The 22,004-nt window shown below is 37.8% G+C and overlaps 2 long non-coding RNA genes across 2 annotated transcripts in view; one reads left to right on the forward strand and one right to left on the reverse strand.

Annotated features, from left to right (window-relative positions):
* Positions 1–17,941, reverse strand: part of LOC118762170 — a 23,155-nt gene extending 5,214 nt beyond the window's left edge. The window contains exons 1-2 of the long non-coding RNA XR_004997947.1: positions 17,634–17,941; positions 9,463–9,468 (exon numbers count right to left, since the gene is read on the reverse strand). This is a non-coding gene — a long non-coding RNA (uncharacterized LOC118762170). The remainder of the gene's footprint in view (positions 1–9,462; positions 9,469–17,633) is intronic.
* The window catches only part of LOC118762171, a 175,152-nt gene that overhangs the window by 58,338 nt on the left and 94,810 nt on the right, over positions 1–22,004 (forward strand). The window lies entirely within an intron of this gene.

The following is a 22,004-nucleotide window of genomic DNA, read 5'->3' on the forward strand; positions in this document are numbered from 1 at the left end:
ATCTATCTGTCTGTCTGTCTGTCTGTCTATCTATCTATCTATCTGTCTGTCTGTCTGTCTGTCTGTCTGTCTGTCTGTCTGTCTATCTATCTATCTATCTATCTATCTATCTATCTATCTATCTATCTATCTATCATCCATCCATCTATCTATCTATCTATCTATCCATCCATCTATCTATCTATTTCTATCCATTTATTTATTTTTCTATGGCGGTGCCCCAGCATGGCCACAGCTCGTGAGCTGAAACTAGATAAAATTAAAAAAAAATAAATACATCTACCACTCTTTCTCTTTCATTCCATTTCTCTGTCTCTCCCTACCTCTTTCTCTCACCCTCTCTTTCTCCCTCTCTCTCATCTCCATTTACAAAGTTCGCTAAACCTTTATTCAAATCCATCAAATTCATTTTCCCCCTCATTTCCCCTTAACTCCCTTAACTCTTTCTAAAAATCCACCACTAACACCAACACCACCACCAAAACGTTTCGTCTTCCGTTTATATTTCTTACTTCCGTTTGTTTACTTTAGTCTCTTTCATTAAATTTGTTTATTTTTCTTTAATAAATATTTTTAATTGCCTGACAACTTTTATCGCAGTTTTTTATCTCTTCGTATCCAAGACATGGTGGTTACTGATTATTTTTAACAAATATTTCACACTTTTTTATAACTATTCTTAACAAATATTTCACTCTTTATATCTATTTATCATAGATATAAAAAGTGTGAAATATTCGCCTAATCTGTCTGTGAAATATTTGTCTATCTGTCTATTTTATATCTATCTGTTAATCAATCTGTGAAATATCTATCTATCTATGGCTATCTATGTCTATCTATCTATCTATCTATCTATCTATCTATCTATCTATCTATCTATCTATCTATCTATCTATCTATGGCTATCTATGTCTATCTATCTACCTATCTAGCTACCTATCTATTTATCTATCTATCTGTGTGTCTATCTATCTATGTCTATCTATCTATCTGACTGTCTGTCTGTCTGTTTGTCTGTCTGTCTGTCTGTCTGTATGTATGTATGTATGTATGTATGTATCTATCTATCTATCTATCTATCTATCTATCTATCTATCTATCTATCTATCTATCTATGTCTATCTATCTGTCTGACTGTCTGTCTGTCTGTATGTATGTATCTATATCTATCTTATGTGCAGGCTTACTTGGTACAGAAGGTTCTCGCAGGTTGAGCTACTGTTAACCATGGTGAAGTATTCACAAACAGTGAGAAGTTAAACCTGGGCGAATGTTGGCGTGGTGGTGGAGACGACGTTAAGATTGATGGCGACGTTAAGATGAAGGCGACGGTGGAGGAGGTCCTGAATGTCGCTGGAACTGGCTGTGCTCTGTGGTCAGTGGTGAGAACCAAAGACGAGATATGGTTTGTTGTGACTAGCTTTATAGAGATTATTAGGCTCCAGCAGAGAATTTAGAAGACTGTGTCACGCGATCTTATCAGAAGGCTGCGATTGGTTGGGTTGCACAGTGGCTCGAAATAAAGCAAGAGACAAACTGCGCCAATACCAACCAATCAGAGTAGTGGACACAACAGGGCCTAAGCGGCCGAAGGTTAGCTGTTATCTGCTACGTCCGTATTTGTGTTATATATGTCAGAGAGAGAGGATTAATTTCACTAAGGGTCCGCTACAGGCTAAATAACAGCAACATTGGACCTAATCAGGACTGCCACTTTACGTTGGCAAATAAAGCTTTACTCTATATCCTTAAATCCTTAAAAATGTTTTAGCCCGAAGGCCGCGGCCATTATTATTTTAGGAGAAAGCGGTTTGCTTCTGAATAAAAATCGATGTGACTCGTTCCCATCTGCATCCTTCTTCATCAGAAGAAATTAATAATAAACTTAATAATTCAATTTCGCTTTTTGGATTTGGATTGCAAGATTTTTTATGTGAGTTCGTGTGTTGAAGCATTTTCTTTTGTGTTTGGGGAGGTTGGATAACATCCATCATCTCAGCTGGTCATGCTTGGGAATTCCAGCTGGAAAGTGTAATGACCGTTGCTTCTGAGGGGACCCTATGAATGAGGCGCCTGAGGATTCTACCCGTCTCTTAGAATAGTGGGCAGAGAAGATGAATGGATGGATTATTCAAGTATTTTATGGTGTGACACACACATCGACATTAGGGAATTTTTTAACATTAATCCCTCCGATATTTCCCGAAACTAACCGAAGCCTCTTATCATTCGGCTCTATTTTATAAGTAAAATTTCACACGAACCAGCAGATCCTTTAGAATTAATAGTTAAATAGAGTATTAAGTATTATGGATATAGATAAAATATTTCGTAGGTGGTGCAAGGTGAATATAATCTTAGTTTGATAAATTTAGTAAAAGGGCTTAAAGAAATAGGAAATATTATATTACATATATACATAGATATACTCATAGATATATATATATATATATGCATGTGCGTGTGAGCGTACATATACATACATACATACATACATACATACATACATACATACATACATACATACATACATGCATACATGCATGCATACATACATACATACATACATACATACATACATACATACATACATACATACATACATACATAGGGTAAATATGAGAGAAACCCCAGTTATTGAATACAGAGAATATGACAACGAATATTGGTGGAATATTCCGATGGAAACTTGTATCAAGTTAAGGCTGGATATCGTTGTTTGGGGCAGACAAGAAAAAGTAAGTACCATCATAAGGGTCAGTTGTCCTGCTGGTGAGAAGACCTCTTTGAGAATCAAAGGGAAAGAAAAAAATGATGAACAACAATTTAGGCGTAGGAATGGCTGTGTGGTAAGTAGCTTGCTTATGAACCACATTGTGTCGGGTTCATTCCCACTGCGTGGAACCTTGGCCAAGTGTCTTCTAGTATAGCCTCGGGCCAACCAAAGCCTCGTGAGTGGATTTGGTAGACGGAAACTGAAAGAAGCCCGTCGTATATATGTGTATGTGTGTGTGTGTTTGTATGTGTGTGTGTGTGTGTGTGTGTGTGTGTGTGTGTGTGTGTGTGTGTGTGTGTGTGTTTGTGTGTGTGTGCATATGTGTGTGTGTGTTTGTGTGTCTATGTTTGTCCCCCCAACATCGCTTGACAACCGATGCTGCTGTGTATACGTCCCCGTAACTTATCGGTTCGGCAAAAGACACCGATAGAATAAGTACTAGGCTTACAAACAATAAGTCCTGGGGTCGATTTGCTCGACTAAAAGGCGGTGCTCCAGCATGGCCACAATCAAATGACTGAAACAAGTAAAAGAGTAACTGATTCGAAACGCCCAGCTTCTAAATTCAGATTACAAATATACGTTTACACCAATAACAATTGGTGAATTTAGTTTTGTAAACAATCGCAGCGTAGAAGGTGTTTATAAGCCATTTAAAAACACACGGAATCCGTTCGATTCACTTCAACATTTCAATTTAATTTGCCCAAATATTTTCGTCGCTTTGAGACCGCGACCTGTTCACTGACAAAATTTCGTGTTGCATTTTGTCAGTGAACAGGTCATGGTCTCAAAGCGATGAAAATATTTTGACACAAATTAAATTTAAATGTTGAAGTGAATCTAACAGTTTCTGTGTGTTTTTAAATGGCTTATACACACCTTCCATGAAGCAATTGTTTTTGTTTCAGTGCTGGATTTCAGATCAAATCACTTGCTATGCGAGTACATCTCCGTAATTAATTTTGTAAATAAATACCAAAGTAACACTCGCGATAAGCTAGGCTTTTCAGAAAAGAAAGTCAATCAGCCAACACTCGCATTGCAAATACAATCCGTAAGTGGAACAGTAAAACTATGCAAGACTTTTCTCAAGTTTAAAATGTCACATCGTTTTTTTCTTATCGTTTTTCACATCGTTTTTTTTCTGTTGTGTTTGGGGAGGTTGGCGCTTTGTGGTTTTGTTAAAAACCAGTAACTTTCTTACAAGTAAACTTCAAATAATTAAAAGCAGAAGAGAACATACATACCTTATCGTGTGTATATATGTATATATATATATATGCATCTATGTGTACATATTCAGGGTATTGTCACCTGAATGATCGCACATAAAAGTAAGATCTGGGTAGCGAGTGTATGTGTGCATATATACATACATATATATACATATATACACACACTAATGTGTTTATATCTACGGTATCCTACCAGCTTTTGATACTATGATACCTTCGTGGTTGCTTAACCCCACTGCGAACCCATGTTATTGTACCTAGCCATTTCTGGCGTCCTACGTGATAATGTACCCAGATTATATATGTATGTGTGTGTGCGTGAGTGGGTGCGTGAGTGGGTGCGCGCGAGCGTGTGTGTGTGTGTGTGTGTGTGTGTGTGTGTGTGTGTGTGTGTGTGTGTGTTGTGTGTGTGTTCCTGAAACGGAAGAGCTCTCCATGGGGCTTTTTCGCGGCTAATACACCTCTCCACTTTCATAAAAACAATGGGGGCTTTTTTTAGGTTCATACTGGATATATTCCGTATGTGTGTATGTACGTACGTACATATGCATGTATGTATGTATGTGTGTATGTATGTATGTATGTTTGTATGTATGTATGTATGTACGCACCTATGTATGTATGTACGCACCTATGTACGTATGTATGTTTGTATATATGTATGTATGTATGTATGTGTGTGTCTATGTATGTATGTGTGTCTTTGTACGCACCTATGTATGTATGTATGTATGTATGTATGTATGTATGTATGTATGTATGTATGTATGTATGTATGTTGTATGTATGTATGTATGTATGTATGTACGTACCTATGTATGTATATATAAATGTATGTACACACCAATGTACGTATGCATGTATGTATGTATATATGTACGTACCTATGTATGTATATATGTATGTATTTGCGCACCTATGTACGTATGTATGTATGTATGTATATTTGTACGTATGTACGCATCTATGTATGTATGTACGTATGTATGTACGTACCTATATACGTATGTATCTATGTATGTTTGCATGTATGTACGTACCTATGGATGGATGTGTGTGCATTTTTCCTTTGTGTCAATCATTAGTCTTCAATCCCGGTGACCCCCACCCACCGCCTTCCCAGCTTCCAGTCAATCACATCGACTATCGACTTCTGTGCGTATCTTCGCCGCCTCCAGCGTGGCCGTCTATTTTCGCATTGTGCACCGCTTCCGTTCCATTGTCTCACTGAAGCAAGGAACGGTGTCAGACGCGATTTACGGCGGCGGCGTCGCCTCCCTCCCTCCCCCACCACCAGCATCACCACCCTACTGGTATTACATGCAAGTCTGTAGAAATGTCTACTTAGCTGCAGCTGCTCTCTTCTCTCTGCGCGTCGTCGTCACCGTCATCATCATCATCATCATCATCATCATCATCTACATCATCATCATCACCATCATCATCATCATCATCTACATCATCATCTACATCATCATCATCATCACCATCATCATCATCATCATCTACATCATCATCATCATCACCATCATCATCATCATCATCAGCATCATCATCATCATCAACATCATCATCATCATCATCATCATCATCATCATCATCTACATCATCATCATCATCATCGTCATCATCATCATCATCATCAACACGATCATAATCGTCGACTCAGCCTCCTCATCATCGCATCGTTTATCTATTCGTAGGCAGCAATATTAACGGTTCGAGCAATCGTTATTATTATTATTATTATTATTATTATTATTATTATTATTATTATTATTATTAGCTTTTCTTCTTTCAATTTTTGCTTCGATTTCTTGCCGAGTGCCTTCCCGACACCTAGAACAATGAAACTCGTTGTATACATTGATAAGTCATTTAAGATAAACACACCAGATTGTTCATTTACAAAATCAAATGAAGTTGTGTCAGAAAAAAAATAATTTCTTTTCTTACATAACTTCATGTACATGTTAATACTTCCAATCAATTAAGATCAGAAGCCTTTTATTATTATTATTATTATTATTGTTGTTGTTGTTGTGTTGTTGTTGTTGTCGTTGTCGTTGTCGTTGTCGTTGTTGTTGTTGTTGTTGTGTTGTTGTTGTTGTTATTATTATTATTATTATTATTGCCTTTGTACAGCTTCTAATGCTGGAGATGTACCACGGTGTCAGCTGTTCACTACCAGTGAACTAAAGTGATATCCCTTATTTTTCGAGCACCATCCGGAGTATTCGAGCGGTTCCAAGCAGTGCTGTTTTCTTTCTACAAGTGCTCCACCCTTATTGCAGCCCCTATTTGTTCCACGTACTTCTCGAGATTTTTGCTCACTGTTCCCAGGGATATGACAATTATTGGTACCACTACCACCTTTTTCATCGACCACAGCTGCTTAACTTCCCAAGCTAACCTGTCATATCTCTCGACTTTTCTTCCTTCCTTATCGCATACCTTGTTGTCAGCTGGGCATGCTATATCTATGATCCAGCATAGTTTGCTTTCTTTCTCAATTAAGTCTATGTCTGGCTTCCTATTCTCAATCTCATGGTCTCACTGAATCATAAAATCCCATAGGATCTTTGCATTATCATTTTCGATGATGCCTTCGAGTTTGTGGCCGTACCAATTTTTTTTCTCTGTCAAGTCCATACTTGTTGCAAAGTGTCCAATGGTCAAGCCTTGCTATATTGTCGTGGCGTCTCGTATATTCCTTCTGGGCTAGTGGCTTACATTTATATCAACTCCAGTACTTGACTGGTATTTAATTTTATCAACCTCGAAAGTTGACCTCGGGGGAATTTGAACTCAGACCGTAAAGAACCGACAGAAATACCACAAAGCATTTTGTCCGACGCGCTAACCATTCTACCAGATCACCACCTTAGTTATAATTCTACTATATCTATGTTTCGGGTCACAACAATGGGCTTACAAATAGCGACCCCCAAGCAATTATTGATACCGTTGTTATTAACAACATCTCATATTTTAAGACTGGAAACATTTAAGAGCAGTATCATATTTTAAAGCGGGTATGTGATACACATTACGACTATCAGAAGTAACCATAGTAACTATTCTTCATAATTATTTCATAAGCTAAGGCGATGAGCTGGCAGAATCGTTAGCACGCTGGACGAAATGCTTAGTGGTATTTCGCCCGTCGCTCCGTTCTGAGTTCAAATTCCGCCGAGGTTGACTTTGCCTTTCATCCTTTCGGGGTCGATAAATTAAGTACCAGTTATGCACTGGGGTCAGTGTAATCGACTTAATCCCTTTGTCTGTCCTTGTTTGTCCCCTCTGTGTGTAGCCCCTTGTGGGCAGTAAAGAAATAAGAATCGTTAGCACGCTGGACGAAATGCTTAGCGGTATTTCGCCCGTCGCTCCGTTCTGAGTTCAAATTCCGCCGAGGTTGACTTTACCTTTCATCCTTTCGGAGCCGATAGATTAAGTACCAGTTGCGTACTGTGGTCGATGTAATCGACTATCCCCTCCCACCAAAATTAGGCCTTGTGTCTTTAGTAGAAAGGATTATCACATAATAAGCTCCAAAGGCGGCGAACAGACTCATTACATCGACAGACAAAATGCTTGGCGATATTTCTTCCCGTTTTACGTTCTGAGTTCAAATTGTCGCCGAGGTAGACTTTACCTTTCATCCTTTCGAGATCGATAAAATAAAAACCAGTTGAACACTAGGATCGATGTAATAGACCAGATCCTTCCCACCTAGTTTTAACCTTTGTGCCTATTGTGGTGGAGGCGCGTTTACCCCGCTTGACAGCGGGTTTAAACAAGCTTGGCTAGATGGCGCAGCAGCGGTGAGATTCTGACACGAGGCGTTGCAACTTTCTCTCTTTTCTCGTCAAGACGTCAGACCGTAAAGACATAAGCTAGTTGGCTCTCTCTCGCGACACACGCGCGGCGGCTAGGAGACAGGAGTCAACGCACGGGAGATCATGGCCTCCACGCATCAAACCATTTCCATTTATCATTCAGCTTGTATATATATACGTGTGGCTGGCATTAAAAGTATTTAAAATTACAGCATTGTTTTATGTATTCTTTATACCGTGTGTCTGTCAAATGATATTACAGCCTTTTGAACAGAGTCATATTTAGATGGCTCTACAAATACGATGCAAACAGACCATCTAAAATGGTGACTCCGACGTTCCAGACCACTATACCATCTAAAGTGGGAAGAATTATTGTGCAATAAGCTTCTAAAGTGGCGAGCTGATAGAATCATTACCAGGTCAGGTCAGATGTGGGAGCATGCGCCGTTGCGCTGCACTGCTGCATTCACCAGTTGTCAGTATATCCCTGAGTCCTCCCAGGCGCCCTATCACGCAGAGTCCCAATCAGTCAGCATCTCCGCGAGAAACCTAATCATCTGCCGTGACCATGTGGCATGTGGTCGACCAACCCGAACCGTCGACCCATCCGGATCTTCAGTGAAGAGAACAGGGTAAGCAGGGCTTAATTTGGAAAATTGAGCAACATGGCCAAGCAGTCTCTGAGCTGGTATTCCTGAACAGAGCGCATCCCTGTTTCTGGATACAGTATCCGACCAACGGTAATCCATAATTCTCCGAAGAGTCCTTATACCAAAGGAGTTGGTACCATTTTGTCCACACCGGAGAAAACGCTTAGCGGAATTTCTTCCAGCTCTTTACGTTCCGAGTTCGAATTCCGCCGGGGTCGGCTTTGCCTTTCATCCTTCCGGGGGTCGATAAAACAAGTACGAGTCAAGCACTGTGGTCGATGTAATTGACTAGTTCATCCCCCCACCACAAAATTTCCGGCCTTGTGTCTAGAGAAGAAAAGTAAAAATGATGTAATAAGCCCCCCCCCCTACACATCATCAGCTAAGTCTATCTACATTCTGGTGTAACTTTACACAGTTCATATTTTACTGTCTAAACACCCACCACCCTCCCCTGTTCCTGCCAATCACCGCCGACAGAACATTCAACCCCACACCCAAGCACCCCGGCGGCTTCTCTCCCTTTCCCTTTATCTCTCTCTCTCTCTCTCTTTATTTCTCTCTTTCTTTCTTTCTCTCTCTCTCTCTTTCTTTCTCTCTCTCAATTCTCTTTCTTTCTCCTCTCTTCTTTCTTTCTCTCTCTCTTTCGTTCTCTCTCTCCTTTTTTTTTCTCTCTCTCTCTCTTTCTTTCTCTCTTTCTCTCTTCTTTCTCTCTCTCCTCTCTTTCTTTCTCTCTCTCTCCTCTCTCCTCTCTCTTTCTTTCTCTCTCTCTCTTTCTCTCTCTCTCTTTTCTTTCTCTCTCTTTCTTCTCTCTCTCTCTCTCTTTCTCTCTCTCTCTCTTTCTTTCTCTCTTTCTTTCTCTCTCTTTCTTTCTCTCTCTTTCTTTCTCTCTCTTCTTTCTCTCTCACCCTAAGAGGGACTAAACTACCCTTAGAGCCCTCGACAACCCACACTACACCCTACACACAGTGCACGCGTACCTACTTAGCTCCCGCACATCATTCGTATTATATTTCATAAAAAAAAGGGGGTCAGATTACAAAGAATTTAGTGATCTGGGATTATTTATTTATCTATTTATTAATTTATTTATTTACTGAATTGCAAGCAAGCAAGATGAGATTTTGGCTTGAGGCTAGAGTTATTTGACTAGATATCCTACAAATATGTGTGCGGTTAGTACATTTGTACACACACACACACACACACACATATGAGGGAGACAGATGGGAGGAAGCGGCACCCCCACCCCCCGCCACGCCATCGTTCAAAGTGCATGTACATATATATATATATATGCACTTTGAACGATATGATATATATATAATCTTTCTCTCCCTAGAGTTTATTATCTGTATTTTGGGGTTCTAGAAATGAGAAACATTAAAGAACCGCTTTAAGATATTAATATCGCCCGAAGTATGTTAAATGTCAGCTAATACACTCATATATATATATATATATATATATATAATATATATATATGTATGTATGTATACTGGCTCATATAAGCACAATGTAGACACATGCGTGCGCATATATATAGACATAATATCCACATTCATACACATATATAGGCACAATACACACACATATATAAGTGTGAGTATGTGTACGTGTGTGTGTGTGTACGTAAAGATGCAATACATATACACACAAGGATACACATATATAGGCCCAATACGCGCGCGCGAAAATACGATTAAATATATATGCATCCACAACACACACACACACACACACCACACACACACACACACACACACAAAGGTACAATACACACACAAACGCAATTTAGTAGAAAGACTGAGAACAACTTATCACTAAGTTGACTGACATAGCTTTGAGAAACAGCTGAAGGAATTCTGTAGTGAAACATAGAAGAGGGTGAGAGACAATTTCACGGTGGAGAGAAACAAGGCTTTCTATGGACTACTGGATGGCTTTGTTTGGGATTCAATTCGCCAACTTTTTATAACACAATGGAGTTGTTCTAGAAAGTTCGACCAGGCTATTTAGCGGGAAAATTTTAGCTCACTTGGCTTTGATTAGTCGTGATATGTTCGAGTAGACGTTAATGCCTTTTATGACGGCACATTTTTTCATAAGTAGCCTTGCCTTTTAAGGCAGTATGATATGCTGTGGTTTTGAGCCGGGGAACCTGAGTGCAACAGTTCAAAACTCAGCAGGAGCCTTGCTACAATGGTTTCTAACATATTTCACAATACAAAGTCGCATTGTTAGCGGGGAGAATGCAGTCAATTAAGATCAACTCCCAGCTCCTCCCTGAGACATTATTTTAACCATGGAGGGATAAGGACAAAGATGACAACAGCGGGATTCGAAATCAGAACCTAAGGAGGAGCAACAAAATATTGCGATGCATTTTGTCCGAACGCTTAATTAATTCTGCCAATCCACCCCGACCCCACCCCGACCAGAAAAATGGTTGAGAGAGGTTTTATAACAAAGAGGCCATCGTGTGTTTGTTGCCATGGATGTAGGAATATAGTCGCAACATGGGCCAAAACGAGGGACTTCGCAACATTTACAGTCAGCCATTTTGTGAAGAATTATATCGCAACACATTAACAGCAGTTCGCTTACGAGTGTTTTATATCAACAGTACCAGATATATTTACTACCACCAACACCACCACATAGGGTGATTATAATCAAAATAAGCAACAAGGATATCCAAGGTAGTGTAGTACAATCGTTTCATGCTACTTCATTTTATTAAACACTGCAAGTATTACATCACTTTTAAAATGTCGAGCAATCTTCAGCCGCATATAGAATAGAACTGAAGATTGCTCGACATTTTAAAAGTGATGTAATACTTGCAGTGTTTAATAAAATGAAGTAGCATGAAATGATTGTACTACACTACCTTGGATATCCTTGTTGCTTATTTTGAGTATGGTATGTATGTATGTATGTATATGTCAGGTCACTTTCGGGTGCTACTGGTAACATGTAACTCAGTACAACCTGTTGCATGGTCGGGCCGTCGGCGACTAAACCGGCAACCCCACCAAGCTTGCTTGGTGAGGAGGGTGTTTATTGGATACCCTGCAGGATGAAAAACAAAACCCGTCAAAGGGCAGAGGAACTCTTGAGAGTCAACGGCCATCCAATAAATGTCTTAAGGCTGTATAATGCGCGGGGACATAGAAATAATCGGACTGAATACCCGATCGCGCGGTTAAACCATTGGGAGTGAAGGACTCCTAGCCTTTGTTAGGGCATCCTTCTAGGAGAAGGTAACTCAGGTAACTGGGATAACTCCGACATAAACCTGCGGCTCAGTGGTTACCGACGATGTTGACTTGTTTTCTTTTCGGATTATGACTGCTGTTGCTTAGTGAGTGGGATTGACTCAGTGCACAGCCATCCTCACTTTAACAAAAAATCTCTTGCACAGGCATTGCACGATAACAACATTGATTAAGCTTCGCGCAATGGCCATACTCGATAACGAGGGGGCAGCCACCATGTATGTATGTATGTATGTATGTATGTATGTATGTAAGTAGGCAGTCAGGCGGATAGGTATGAATGTAATTAAAGAACACAACCAATTCTTTTTATAACTTATAAATTAATGTATCAATCCGAATGATTATTGTGCGCATGCGCGCGTGTGTGTCTATCTGTCTATATCTACGTGTTTGTATGTGTGTATATGTCTATACACATAAAATATAAAACACAGACACACACGGACAACATATATACATATATATATATATATATATATATAATATATATTATATATATATATATATATACATACACACATATATATGCATATAATGCATATATATATATATATATTATCTTTTAATTAATTACGATAGATATGGTTATTATACGCCAATATTTAAACATTTATAGATATTTATATTTTATATATATATATACATATATAATGTAATATTATATATGTGTATATATATATATAATATATATATATATATATATATATATATTATATGTATATGTATTATAAGTATATATATGTATATACATATACGCAACTGCCGCTGTTCCACCCTCCACCAACCATAGCCAGGTTATTAATTATAATCAATCCGATACACAACTCAATTAGCTCCAAACTGGAAGATAGTCAAAATAATATAATAGATATAAATAACCATGAGATCAATGGCTTCCAATCCTGGGTTCTATGATTCATTTCAGTAGTCACTGGGAACCGAGATTTCAATGGTACCAGTACATTAGATTGAAGACTAGCGATGCTGGCCGTTCGATTTGTCCTCAAAGAGGGTCGACGGGGTACTGGGCTAACGAACGCAATGAGACGGTTGGGCGCAGCCGCTTGCACGCTGACGATTTGGCATGGCTGACTGAATATGTCAAATCCTCAGCATGGCTGACTGGACATTTGGCTTGTTTTGGCGATAGTACGTTTTGGCACTGGAGGCAATCACATGCACGCGAGCATGCACTTACACGCATGTACTCAGACGCATGCGCGTCCAGAAGTATACACATTAACATGACATACTAATACGCGAAGATACATTATCTTCGTGTATTATTATGTCCTGTTTATGTTGTATAATTATACAACAAAATTCTCAAATTTTCCACTAGACTTCGTGTTCTAACTTGTATCCTATCGTGTGAATTATTAATTCAATATGTCTTATATTATGTTGATGTTTTATATTTTGCTTGTGTATTTATATATATTAGCATTTTGAATATTTCTAAATACCTACGAGTTTTATCTTATATCATATCGACGTTTTATATCTATTTTTATATCTATTTGTATATCTATTTATGTATTTATATATTTATAATGCCAACGTATTTTTAAGTATTTTAAAATATTTTAAAATATTTGCGTATTTTTAAATATTAAATATTTATATGTTTATATATTTGTATATTTTGATACTGTATTATCTAGAACTTTATATTGATTTATTGAGGTCCAATGAAAGTACACATATATATTGAATAATCTATTGGATATTGGATAATGTGTCATGTTCCTCTAGTTTTCCGCTGGTATTGCCTCCATTGAAATTATAAAATGGAACTTAGCTCAATTAGAGCACTTTGATTCTAGCCCGTTTCTGAGCCTTGTTAAAGTTAACAATCTCTACATAAAAATGTATAATTTATATATATATATATATATACCGGAGTAAACACATAAATGTGAAACGAGGTGGAAAAAAGAGTACTCAAATAGCAGTGGTAGAGTAATATGCTTATTTAAAGCAGCAGAAAATTCAACAAAACCTGTTACTCTGAGTTTCACGTTGCCGTTCGTCGAGCAAAAACTGTCCGACGAACGGCAACGTGAAACTCAGAGTAACAGGTTTTGTTGAATTTCTGCTGCTTTAAATAAAGCATATTACTCTACCACTGGTATTTGAGTACTCTTTTTTCCACCTCGTTTCACATTTATGTGTTACTCCGGTATGTATATATATATATATATATATATATTATATATATATATATATATATATATATATATATGTATGTATGTATGTATGTATGTATGTATGTATGTATGTATGTATGTATATGTATATGTATATGTATATGTATATATGTTTGTATGTATATATATACATTATCATACATATAAAAATATATATATAAGAAAATATATATGTATACATATAAGAATATATAAAAAACGATATTTACATATTTACACATATTTGTTGGATGGTCGTTGACTATTCACGAGTTCTTCCGCCCTTTGAGCAGCATTCCTTGTCTGATAACCTAGAATACAAGCCCAAAGAAGTCGCACGACTCTACCGCAACTTATCATCCGATGAAAGGATGAGCCTATATGAGCAGAAGACCATGCAGGGACATGCTAGTAGAAAGCTCAGAGATGATAGTACCATTGATCATAAAAGCAGTCTATCATGGACCAACAACCGGATTACTACTTCCCACTTTGAAGGACATGCGTTTGCAATCCAGGAACAGGCAATATCATGCACAAAAGGGACAGAGATGCATGGAAAGCAATAAAATATGACAACCGATGCTCAGAAGACATTGAACGGGGCGTAGATATAATAGAAGACACTTGTCCAAGGTGCCACACTCCACGTGGGTACGAAAAGAGATTATTAACCACACAGACATTTGTCTGCGTCTATCAAACTTTCTACAGACAAGATAAACAAGGCCAAGATGTGTGTTCAATGTAGAACTTCGATCATCAAAGAGCAAAGATATTCTCGATCAATAATTGTATTGGAGATGTTAACCAAACGAGAGCCATTTAAATATGTTAAATTACATGGCGAGAAAGAGATAAGGCGGGTTTTAAATATAATTAACTTGACGCTACGGCTGAATCTTACATCGTATAAACCCCGTTATTATTTACGTCAGATTTGCATGTTAAATATATATGAAAAAAAATAATAAAGGAGAAAGTTGGGAGTTCAGGAAAGTTATTATAAAAGATAACATATCGGGAAGGTTGGAGATAAGGTTTTAGTGAATAATCTACAGTGAAAACAAACTTAACGAGTAACAAGTGAACCAGTTGGAAACTTGTAGCTGACGATGCCATTAACTTATTGCTACACAGAATAAATAAAATACAGATTATACATATGTAATCGGCGTAGGAGTGGCTGTGTGGTAAGTAGCTTGCTAACCAGCCACATGGTTCCGGGTTCAGTCCCACTGCGTGGCATCTTGGGCAAGTGTCTTCTGCTATAGCCCCGGGGCCGACCAATGCCTTGTGAGTGGATTTGGTAGACAGAAACTGAAAGAAGCCTGTCGTATATATGTATGTATATATATGTGTGTGTGTATGTGTTTGTGTGTCTCCCTAGCATTGCTTGACAACCGATGCTGGTGTGTTTACGTCCCCGTCACTTAGCGGTTCGGCAAACAGAGAACCGATAGAATAAGTCCTGAGCTTACAAAGAATAATAAGTCCCGGGGTCGATTTGCTCGACTAAAGGCGGTGCTCCAGCATGGCCGCAGTCAAATGACTGAAACAAGTAAAAGAGAATATATATATATATATAATATATTATATATATATATATAATTATATACATATAACAAAGTGAAGTTGTAAGGTAAGTTGTAATTTATATATATGTATAAATTTTTATAATTATGAGTATAATTATAATTAGGGTTCAGCAAAAAAAATTTGCTTCACTAACTATTTCCCTACCATAAGAAAATCTCCCGGACAACAATACTCAACAACCCACGCAGGCAAAGGGAGAAATAGCTAGTTTTAACTGCTATTTCTAAATTTCGGTATGTGGTGACGCAAATTTTTTGCTGAACCCTAATTATACTTATAATTATAAAAAAATTTGTTTAAGTTTACCGATAATGGTTCTTTTAACATACCGAACTACTTGGTAAAATTATTAATTATTAATTAATTAATTAATTTTACCCTTTATTATTATTGATTATATATATATATATATATATCTTCTTTATATATAAAATTGAAGTTGTGTGAGACTCTGTCTCCTCCGATTTAGATTCCTAACTACTCCCACATTTTGCGGTGCAGTTTAACCAAAAGCGGGTATCTTATAGTCATGATTCATATTGAGCCCTCCTGTGTATTAGCGCGCATCTACGATGAGTCTACGATTAAAAAAAAAATTTACCATCATTTTTCCGCATTTTTAATGATTTTTGCTCGGGTTATATAAGGGAAATAACTCTCTAAAATGCTTATATAGTTATTTCCCTTACAAACCCGAGCAACGCCGGGCGTACTGCTTAGTATATATATATATATAAATCTAAGATGCAGGGATCGGTGTGGGGGAAGAAAGTTAGCTTGTTAGCTTCAAGCAACCGTAGTAAATATTAAAAAAAACAACTTTCAGGTACATTAGTGGTTTATTGAGATGGAAGGTTGTGGATGTTTTTCGTATCGAATTACGATAAAGTGAAAAAAGTTCTTTTTACATTTCACGTTAGGCGACCAGGGTTGCCGGATGTGCGAATAACAATACAAGAGTTACGGAATGAAGTAGATAAGATCCGGGCTACATATGTTTCATACCGAGTGGAACCTCAGAAGTGATGAATATCCAGGCGAGGTGTATACCGCAGGCTACTCTACAGGCCGTAGATATCTTGAAAAAATTAAAGTTTACATTGCCGCAAGGTTTCGCCCGCTATGAAACAAATGTAACCTGGATCTTATCTACTCCATTCTGTATCTCTTTTGTGTACATCTAGTCTAGTATATATAAATATATATATAAAGGCGGCGAGCTGGCAGAAACGTTAGCACGCCGGGCGAAATGCTTAGCGGATTCGTCTGCCGTTACTACGTTGTGAGTTCAAATTCCGCCGAGGTCGACTTGCCTTTCATCCTTCATGTTTGTCGATAATTAAGTACCAGTTACGCACTGGGATCGATGTAATCGACTTAATACCTAGTCTGTCCATGTTGTCCCTTCTATGTTTAGCCCCTTGTGGGTAGTAAAGAAATATATATAAATCGCAGTATGTATGTGTTATATTGATTACGCATACATTTTCCACAATTTTCAACCGATTTTCACCAAACTTTACACACACATTACTTATGTCCCAATAATGCTCTATAACATTTTGCCCAGAGTTCCTGCATAAATGGACAAACCGGGAAAAATGGTGGTTTACACGGGTTTTTCTCTAATTAGTTGTATATACATATTTTTAGTATGTAGAGTCTTCCATACTTTTTTAATCTATATGGTTGTATATTTTTTTTATTGTTTCACATTTTTTGATGTATTATTTATTTATATGCTGTAATTGTGTATTATTACTTGGTTGGAGAATATTATAAAAGTCTACTTATATATTTCGACTGTCCAACTGCGACGGTGATTAAATTGACCAGGAACGCCGTACGCGATGAACATCCAATACCAAACACTCTTAATCTCCATATTTAAACTGCATTAAACTTTAGCAAGCTTACCTTTACCTATTCTGAGTTACTCGAAAGGTGACGTTCCCTTCCCTCTCTTCTATTTGTTGATACCTTTGTTTACCTGCCAATGCGTTGCTTCGCTTTAAGGATGCTTATTTACCCATCCATTATGATATTTCGGACACGACATCTTTTCACTGCGAACTGTTAAAGATTCAAAGCAGTATTCGTGAAGTGAAGTCAAACTCTTCATATCTTCATTTTCCGTTACCTGAAGTCAATTTCAGAGTGGTCGTACACTGTAAGCACGTAGCAAATACATTCCTTTAACTACTTTATCAAGTAGGTATTATATTGCCATTTTTGAACGCACCAATCATACTTCTCTCCAAAAGAAATAGCTCCCTTTGCTGTCGAATAAAATTAATTTGCAGAGGGGAAGTTTCAACGTCTTCCTTCAATTTCCTTACACCATTTATATGGCTGTTTCTGACAAGAAATTTCGCTTTCATATAAAACAACTATAATTTATAGTCATTATCCGTAATCTAGTCCCAAAACACTTCAGTAGCTCTACTTTGCATCGCTTGCAAACATATATGTTCTATGATCATTAACATGCAACGACCGCCAAAATAACCAGCCTTCAATTTGATTTTTTGTTCCTAAGTTAATCGGAAACATAGATCGCCGTGCTATTCATAAACCTTCTAGGTAGTTCAATTATTTGGTGAAAAAAATACCACCAAAGCAACTCAAACCGTCCAATGGACGGGTGCGTTTGCTAGTGTGTGTGTGTGTGTGTGTGTGTGTACGCGTGTGTATGTGTGTCTACACACATACATATATGTACATAAATGCGAATGTATGTGGTTATGTATGTGTGTTTAGCACCGGAAATCTCTGAAATGGTGCATTCTCGAGAAAAACGGATTTGATTTTCGAAATCTGCGTCTCAAAGAAAAGGTCGTCCCTTCGTAATACAATACGCGAAATAGATGGAATAAATGAATCCTAAACTCGTATTCAGCGTGAAAAAGTACACCAATATACCAAATTTGAAAATTTTTACTTAATCTTGAAATTTCAAAATCTGGCTGTCCCTTTCATTTTTCGCTTTTTTCGAAGTAAACTTTCTCCCCCCCTCTCTCTCTCTCTCTCTCTCTCTCTCATATATATATAATATATATATAATATATATATATACACATACACACAGACATTTTCACCACACACACTCTCTCTCACCTTCTCCCTCTCCCTTTCTCTCTCCCCCTCTCTCTCTCTCTATATATATATATATATATATACACACACAGACATTTTCACCACACACACACACTCTCTCTCTCTCACACACACACACACATTCTCTATAAAAATATATCGTTTATCTTGTGTGTGTGTGTCTTATCCTTTATTTATTTTATTTATTCGACTGCGGTCATACCGGAGCACCGCCTTTAGGGGTTTAGTGAACAAGTTGACTCCAGCACCAATTTTTTAAAGTCTGAGTCTTCTGCTGTCTGTCTCTTTTGCCGAAACGCTAGTTACGGGAACGTAAACGAACCAATACCGGTTGTCAAGAACTGTGGGAATGACAATCACACACACACACATACACTCATAAGGTCTGCTCTGAGTCCCTGACCTTGAAGAAAGAGGATAAGTCACTGAGATGGTCTCGAAAAGCAACAGAAGGACTTTAACAAACAACCGATTGATTGATTAACTTGCACATTAAACAGACGATCGATTTGTAGGGATGTGGCTGTGTGGTAAGTAGCTTGCTTACCAACCACATGGTTCCGGGTTCAGTCCCACTGCGTGGCACCTTGGGCGAGTGTCTTCCACTATAGCCTCGGGGCGACCAAAGCCTTGGGAGTGGATTTGGTAGACGGAAACTGAAAAGAAGCCCGTCGCATATATGTATATATATATATGTGTGTGTGTATGTATGTGTGTGTGTGTGTGTGTGCGCGCGCGCGCGTGTGTGTATGTTTGTGTATGTTTGTCCCCCAACATCGCTTGATAACCGATGCTGGTATGTTTACGTTCCCGTAACTTAGCGGTTCGGCAAAGGAGACCGATAGAATAAGTACAAGGCTTACAAAGAATAAGTCCTGGGGTCGATTTGCTCGACTATAAAGGCGGTGGTCCAGCATGGCCACAGTCACATGACTGAAACAAGTGAAAGAGTAATCGACTAACAACAAAGAAATGATATTCAACCAGTGCGTGTATGTTATTATATTATTATTAGCGTAACGAACCTCCCAAGGCAAGATTTGTTTCAACACACGAATTCACGTCGAGAATCTTGCTGACTATACACAAAAACGGAGATAATGTATGTATTTCATAATAATATTTACATATAACCATAATGTATATATTTACTTTGGCAAACGATGACTGTTTAATCAAGCGCGGGCTTTTGATAATCAAAGGAGGAAGAGAAGGAGGCTGCATTGCTCGAACCCTTCTAAAGATCATTCAGTACATTGAACACTTATTATTCCGAATGAAAATCAAATGATTTGATCTAACTTTCCAAATAATACACCTTTTATTCTGCATAAATCATGGCATTTCTTTATTGTTTTCGAAACAAAGAAAATGCAGAGACCCGAGAGATGATGTCTAGGCGAAAGTAGCTGATCAATTAAATAATAGACTGGTTTAATGTTTTAGTGGAACAATTAAGAATATTAATTAACAGGGCAGATACGATGTAAATAAGCTGGTTATTGCAACATTAGTGGAGCAATAAAAAGAAAAGAGTCCTAAACAAGGCTACAATTTCTCTGAAACACGGCCAACAATAATAATGAATCAATTAACGTGGAGATCCAGTTACTATTTATAAGAGAGAATGTTATCAAATGACTTCTACATAACAACAGTAAAAGAAAAAACGATCTTATTGTTGTTTTATTGATGAAGAGAATTGACCAAAGGATAAATTTAAATTCTGTTTACAACAAATATGTAATCACTAAGCATCTTATTGATAAAAAAAAAAAGAAATCTCCGTCAGTTATTATGAAACCACTAAAATCAATTATAGAGCGACCATTGTAGACCAGTGGATAGTAAATGTTTTTAGCAGACAGACTGATGAAACAAAATGTCGGCTGGCTGTTTGTTTCTAGGCGGGATCTTAGAAATTACGTCATTTTAACAATTGGACGTTAGTCAGACTAGATTTACTGAGTATGGACCAACTAAAGGACTAGTAGACGGAGTAGAGAATACTTAGCACATCTCTGTCTGTGAAGTGTGGGCTAAACTAATGAATTTATACAAATATTATGGTATTTTTGTTTCGACTGAAATTCAGAATCTACTAGATTTTAGAAGTGAGGTGTCTAACGCGAGAAGGTATGGGATATATGTACGTATGCATGTATATATGTATGTATGCATCTATGTATGTATGCATGTGAATGTATGTATGTATGTACGTACTTACGTATTGTATGTATGTATGTATATTTGTATTATCTTATAGATACAGGTATGGCTTTGTAGTTAAGAGGTTGTCTTAAACTATAGCCCCAAGCCGGCCCGCGAAATTTTTTTCCCCACGAGAGTTCCGGACCCCAGTAATGAACTTGTCTGCATACAGCCAATCAGAGCAGAGCCACCTTTATCCCTTTTTTCCTTTCTAGTCAGCACCGTGCATTCCTTACTCTTTCCCTCCCTACAGGCGGACAGCAACTTCTTCGTCCTCCATCTACCTGTCGGGTAAACAAATAAATATATGTAAATAATATTTCTTCCTTCTTAGTGTTGGTCCTTCGATGTTCACTGGTGACTCCAACGTTGGTGCAATAATACACTTGCCCAAACTGAACTGCTGGAGTTATTTATTATTTTTTTCAGAAAAATGTTTTAAAAAAGTTATGGTGGTTTAAAGCCTGATCCTGTTTCCAGACTGGGTGGAAAGGATCAAACCTCTATTACTTTAAACCTCTACTCTTTTTTTTTTTACTTGTTTCAGTCATTTGATTGCAGCCATGCTGGAGCACCGCCTTTAGTCGAGCAAATCGACCCCAGTGCGTAACTGGCACTTAATTAATCGACCCCAAAAGGATGAAATGCAAAGTCGACCTCGGCAGAATTTGAACTCAGAACGTAACGGCAGACAAAATACCACTAAGCATTTCGCCCGGTCTGCTAATGTTTCTGCCAGCTCACCGCTGTAGAATCACTATGAATATTCTTTTCTACTCTAGGCACAAGACCCGAAATTTTGGGGGAGGGAGCCAGTCGATTTAATCGACCCCAGCATGCAACTGGTACTTAATTTATCGACCTCGAAAGGATGAAAGACAAAGTCGACCTTGGCGGAACTCGGAGCACAAAGCATTTCACCTGGCATGCTAACGTTCCTGCAAGTTCGGTACCTTACTAAATAACAAATATTGCACTAATTGATACCTTGCCTGATAGTTTGCTTCAATTAATGAGTTGTTACTAATTATCAGCCACACATTGTTATATAATGACGTTTGAAAAATTAACTTCTCTCATTAAAGTGAAGAGAAT

The sequence above is a fragment of the Octopus sinensis genome, linkage group LG2, assembly GCF_006345805.1.
Source record: "Octopus sinensis linkage group LG2, ASM634580v1, whole genome shotgun sequence".
NCBI lineage: Eukaryota > Metazoa > Mollusca > Cephalopoda > Octopoda > Octopodidae > Octopus > Octopus sinensis.